This window comes from Athene cunicularia (assembly GCF_003259725.1).
Source record: "Athene cunicularia isolate RWA chromosome 5 unlocalized genomic scaffold, athCun1 chr5_part3, whole genome shotgun sequence".
In the NCBI taxonomy this organism is placed as follows: Eukaryota; Metazoa; Chordata; class Aves; order Strigiformes; family Strigidae; genus Athene; species Athene cunicularia.
In genome coordinates this window covers 3,140,944-3,146,056 of record NW_020799103.1, presented here as the reverse complement: position 1 = coordinate 3,146,056, position 5,113 = coordinate 3,140,944, and the positions used below count along the sequence as shown (strand labels likewise).

The 5,113-nt window shown below is 40.3% G+C and overlaps 1 long non-coding RNA gene across 2 annotated transcripts; it reads right to left on the bottom strand.

Annotated features, from left to right (window-relative positions):
• Nucleotides 1-214: 214 nt before the first annotated feature.
• LOC113481274 lies at nt 215-5,098 on the bottom strand. 2 transcript variants are annotated; one of them, XR_003398641.1, is made up of 2 exons: nt 4,950-5,098; nt 215-2,092 (listed from the first exon to the last, which is right to left on the bottom strand). It is a non-coding gene; the product is annotated as an uncharacterized LOC113481274 (long non-coding RNA). The 2 variants fall into 2 exon arrangements; XR_003398642.1 differs by lacking the exon at nt 4,950-5,098 and adding an exon at nt 3,838-4,579.
• Nucleotides 5,099-5,113: the final 15 nt, after the last annotated feature.

Sequence of the window (5,113 nt, the reverse complement as noted above, 5' to 3'; positions counted from 1 at the left end):
TTGTTTATTGTTCCAGGCTCTTCAGAAATGCAAGGGTGGGATCCTTACAGATTTCACATCGGTATGAAATACTGACCTTTGCGTGTTGGGAGTCAATTGTACCTGTGCCCGAGCAAGAGTGTGCTGCAGGTGGCCTCTGCACGGTGGGGCAGGTTGAATGGTGCAGGATGGCATCACTGCATCCCACAGAACGTTCTGCTACCTGAGCTTTTGGAATCTGAATGTAGATGGGAAATTGGGCCTAAGCAGAGTGACTTTGTGAATAAACTGCTCTGCATCATCAGGGAGAGTGTCAGTCCTCTCCAACCCACCGAGCTCAGCCCCAAGCAAACCTCTCGCTCTCTTTAGCACGAACAGCAGAACGTGTTACTTGGCAATAAGGCAGATTCACTGCAGCAGTTGTTTCAGCTTCCTTCATATCCGTCTAGTGTATCAAATAGCCTTTTGCTATCTGATTGTATAAATAGCTGTTCATTTTCGTAAATTTGAGATGAATAGAGGTGGAGAGAGCGTTTTCTGAATTTTATTCCAATATTAAAACCCAACATACCAGACTTTATGTCTTCATGCAATGAAGTAGAAGAGATTTGATAATGTTATGATAATTGTAACTTTAAAAAAATGATATTTTCTATAACTGAAGCTGTTGATTTTCCCTTACATGAGTATCTTTATGTGACAATGAACCATATATTGAAATGTAATTTGTCTCATAATTTGTGAATGGAATGGAGCAATATTTTAAGGGTTACGGTTTAAAATGTTCTCCTTTCATCAACTTCAGCACTGCAGTGAATATGGGCATTGTTGATATTTAAGTGGGGAAACAACAAAAGAGTAACTGTTCTAAATAACTGAAATATTTTTCTGAATTTTTATGGTAATTATTAATTGCTATACTTTTTCCAGAAACAGCCATAAAGATTGGGTTTGATAGATCCTTGCGATTACGGCAATAAAATTTTTATGTCTATATAAATTCAAGATGTGTTGACATACACTTAATCTTTAAAGTTTATATAGTTATGGGAAGACATTTGAAATCTAAAGAAAAAGGCTGGTGTAAGAGAGAGCCTTCTATAGTCTGACAAATTTATCAGATGTCAGATTAGCATTTGAAATGCACAGTTCTATGTTAATCCTTCAGAAAAGTGGGATCTAAATTACTTTGAAAATAAGAAATGGGACAGTTTTCCTCTGCAAGAACCCCTCTTTATTGCATAGTCAATTTTCAGTGACAAATCAATATTTTTTAAAAAAAATTTTTGGCACTTAAAATGTGAATAATAATTGGAGCATTGAACATTTCTTTGGTTGAGAACATTTTATCTTCCAGGTTTGGAATCCTTTCAGTTTTTCTAAAAATTTTGAAATTGAAACAGCCTTTCTCTTTTGTTTCTTTCAAGAATTCATAACACTTCCTAATCGCTTAACGAAGCATTGATCTGCTGTAGATAAAATAGTATATTTTCTATTAATATGCCTCCATCTTTTTTAGGCAACACAGCCTCCAACATTTGTCTTTTCAATAATGATACTGAAAGACTTAATCACACCGTCTTTTTTTTTTTTTTTTTTTTTTTTTTTTTTTACCCTTGTAAGGTCTTGTCTTCATTTAGATCTCCTCCTTTTGTGCCCAGAACACCTGGAAATTACAGGTGCTCTCACATTCCTGGTTGGCTGTCCAGCTTCCAGGTTTGCTATGGTAAATGCTAGACAGCACTTTACACAGAGGCATGCACCACTTCCTCACTTTGTGATGGTATAAGTTTCCATTTTGCTTTCTTTCTCCCCATTATCAGAGAAGACCTGAATGTGGGTCTTTATCCTTTAGCATCATCTTTATCCTCAAGCAAACACTTGACAGGAGTAAGTGAATCACATCCTGAGCAGCAGACATGCCTGGAATTGTGGCTGTTGGAATTTAGACACTCTGTTTCTGCTGTGTGCTTCTAATCAAACCGTACAGTTCTTACATAAGACTCTTCTTATGTAGAGATACATATTCTTGAAAACTGAAGTTTGTAAATTCTTCAAAACGTAGGCCATTCTCTCAATCCTGTTGCAGTTGATGGGAGTATTTCTAGATGACCTGGAAATAAACAAATAGATTTTTCTTTCGCTGTTCCTTGCCACAGAAGTTCTTTGTGACAGTTTCAAAGCATCTGATACAACTGTACAAATTAGGACCTGGTTGGATAATTTGGTAAAAATACTTTTTTTTTTTTTGTCCAGAACTAAATCACAAAGTTGTTCTGTGCAGCTTCACATAACATTATTAGATGGAGAGCCAACAGTAAAGCTTTCTGTACCATCACACTTCCTTCACTGGTGCTGTTTACAATCTCCCTTGCAGACCTACGCCCTGCAGACCAGGTTTTGATGCATGTACCTACAGTAGCATCTGTGTCTCTATGTAGTCCTGTATTTTTCAGTGGAACTGCTTTTGGAGCAAGGTTGCTGTTCCATGTGCACGTCAGAATGACACTACGTCGGTCCTAAGTGATTTGACAAATGAATTAAATGAATTGTGTCTTTGTAACTGGCATTCTCTCGTGCATCCTGTGCTCAACCTCCTGGAGGCTGATTTGGGGAAAACGCTGTGGAAGGTGAAGCCAAATACAGCGAGTTGCACCTTCATCCTGAGATCTTTCCACCACAGTCTAAGGAATTGCACCAGCTGAGACTGACCCTACCGGCTGCACGAGATTGCATTCTTTAAAATTACTACATAAAAGCGTCAACCAGTTATGTATATACTGATAATTACATAAAAGTGTATCTCTGCTTTAGGAAAGCATTTTATAATAATGTCATTGTGAGAAATACTAAAAGATGTATAGCATTTTCCTTAATACCAGGTACTCTCTGACAACAGCTGGCTGACCAGCCCATGGCTGCCACCTGCCCCTGGAGAAACTGGTGTGTTATTGTGGTCACTGTGGGGAAACATGAAAGCGAAGGCAGAAAGCCAGGGTGGACTGCTGATCGCCTAGTAATAAAGTAGAAGAACAAAAATGTTACAGCCTTCTAGATTAGCAGCTCCCAATGCATTAGCTGTGTTCTCTGTAAGACAAATCCGTCTCTGATGTAAGGCGTAATGTGCTTGTTAACAGATTGATACACCTCCTATATGAAAATGTTTGTAGTTCTAAATTCTCTCAATGTTATGGTGAACGACTGCAGAATGATTGACTGCATCACTTTTTATTTCAACAACTATGCAAAAATAAATTATTTTTAAAAGTGAAAATGAACTTGGGCATTTACTGATCTGCAGTTAATATATTTTGGCAAAGCATCAAAAAAAAAGGCTAGCATCAAACTACTGTGAAAGTAGGAAATGGTAAAATAATGTATCATGGAAATCCCCATTGGCCCATGCATTTTATATGTATTTTTTTATTAAGTTCTTAATGGCAGCTGTCAGAACAGACACCTCTGAGTCAGATTTTTTTTTTTTTTAAAACCTCTTCCCCCAAGAAAGAATCTCTGTGTTACTTCCTATTGTTGAAAAACAGTATGAACTTTCATCATCAAATGCTACAGTTTTTAATAGATCCCTTTTTCTCTGGTTTTAAGACCAGAGATTTAAGACTTCTTTGTCTGAAAAACAACAGGAACTTCCACTCTTGGAGCTCCATTATTAAATACTTTATTGCTCTGGCAGTGAATCATGAAGAAATGTTTGACTACCGTAGGTTTGTAATATCTAGTTCCCTGTACCAGTTTTTCACAGCTTCAGATTAAATCGGTTGTTTATTCATTTGTGTATGGTGAACAATCTTAGAGTACCCTACTTTTAAGTGTGACAAGTAAGGATAAAAGGAGGCTAACCTGAGCTTCAGTGGATTGTAGACACCCTGCACTTCGCACAGCTTGCACTGTGGAACAGGCTCAAGTTTCAAAGGGGGTTTTCTTTTACAAAGCTGCCATCCACAGTTGCATAGCCTGAGAACTCAAAATGATTTTTGGTATGATTTGTAATATGTGTATTATTTGATCTTTAATGTGCATTATATACCTTTGAGATCGACAGAAGTGTCTGCTCCTGTTGAAATCACCCCAAAAATGTGGTTGAATTTGTTGTTCTAACCTACTTTCACTGAGTGAGAATCATCAAAATACTCCATACTTAGTTGAAAATTATGTTGGATCTCTCAGCAGTCTTGCAGACAACAGAAAAAAAAATTTGTATTACCCTGAAAGTGAATTTATTATTTCATTCCAATAAAGAATGCCTACTGCTATAATAAACAGCTCATAAAACATCAGAGGAAAATGTCAACCAGATGTGGTTGTTCAAGCCCTACGCCCTGGTTAATTGTTCATTCACGGTCACATATGAGGCCTATTCTCGGGCTAATTTATAGAAATAGAGCTGACCAGTTTGCTTTTTTCTTAACTACACACTAAACGGGGTAATTATACATTCTTCAGTCTAACGACGGGGCTCTATAGCCAGCGGGTAAGCAGCCAGGGTAGCACTTGCATTGCTGTCGGAAGCATCAGGGATTTCACCGCCCGGGTGTTGCGGTGAGAGCAGAATCACAGAATCGTCTAGGTTGGAAAAGCCCTTGAAGATCATCCAGTCCACCCATGAACCTCACACTGACAGTTCCCAACTCCCCCAGATCCCTCAGCGCTATGTCGACTCTACTCTTCAACCCCTCCAGGGATGGGGACTCCCCCCCTGCCCTGGGCAGCCCATTCCAACGCCCAGCAGCCCCTTCTGCAAAGAAATCCTTCTTAATATCCAGTCTAAACCTTCCCTGGCTCAGCTTGAGGCCATTCCCTCTTGTCCGGTCGCTTGTTCCTTGGTTAAAGAGACTCATCCCCCCTCTGTGCCCCCTCCTGGCAGGGAGTTGCCGAGGGCCAGGAGGTCTCCCCTCAGCCTCCTCTTCTCCAGACTGAACCCCCCCAGTTCCCCCAGCCGCTCCTCGTACGACCTGTGCTCCGGGCCCTCTCGCACCGGAGCCGCCAGGCGGGTGAACGCCAGCTCTCTGCTGCGTGTCGTCCCTCTCCGAAGACAGTCTCTCGTCACGGATCCCGCTGGTGCCCGCATTCTCCGAGACCAAGTCACGGAAGCCCTCTTGCCCGCGGCCGAAGGGGC